Source organism: Equus przewalskii, chromosome 14 (assembly GCF_037783145.1).
Source record: "Equus przewalskii isolate Varuska chromosome 14, EquPr2, whole genome shotgun sequence".
In the NCBI taxonomy this organism is placed as follows: Eukaryota; Metazoa; Chordata; class Mammalia; order Perissodactyla; family Equidae; genus Equus; species Equus przewalskii.
Genome location: NC_091844.1, coordinates 34,320,703 through 34,321,587, shown reverse-complemented (window position 1 = coordinate 34,321,587; position 885 = coordinate 34,320,703).

Here is an 885-nt window from a genome sequence, read left to right as displayed (position 1 = left end):
AAAGCAGAGAGGACTCTGGGAACACAGAGGAGGTAGAAACCCAGCCTGGGGTGGGGGGGGGGGGGTAGGCTGGTCAGAGAAGACTGGAGGAAATGATTCATGAGCTGATTTGGGTTCTAAAAAGAGAGTACATTAGTGAAGGAAAAGAGGTGACTAGGAGGATCGTGCTCTGGTCAGAGTGGATCTCATGACCCAGAAATAGCCTGGTGTGCCCAGTGACTCACCTTCTGTACTCTAAGTAAAAGGTCCAAAAAGAGGCAGCTATTTTAATCCCTGAGACCTCTAGAAAAGAAAGGGACTAGAGATTAAAGAGGAGAACCTTCATGCTAACTCTCCCCTTTCACTCCTGTATTTACCCACGTCACTCCATCACCTTCATCCAATTCTCTGCTGTGGATTTGGCCACTCAGCTGTAGGCAGCACCAGATTAATAAAGCAGTGCTTTGGGTGCATGTTATAGACTCTAAAAATGAGCATAGGCGCCATCTGAGCAGTGCTGACATGCATATGCTGTGCCTCTGCTTATCCTACTCCCAAGTCTGTGCCTTCACAGGGGCACATTTGCTCCTGAGAGAGCAAAGATGCCACATAAATACAAAAGAAGCTTATGCTTTCCAACCAACACAAGCCTGTCCTCTACCTTAGGAAACAGCAATAGTACCGACTGCAGCAACCACAATTTATTGAGAGCTTCCTTTGGGCCAAGCTGCCCTCAGCTCCCAGCTGGACACTCAGAGGCCTCCTAACCCGATATACTTGTATTCCCTCTCTGGCCTCTTCTGATGTCTTCTCCATATAGAACCAGGGTGGGCCCTGTGAAGTTGATTTACAAAATTGATTCTCTCCCTATCTCGGCCCCGCCTCTTCACACACCCAAGCTCTTGT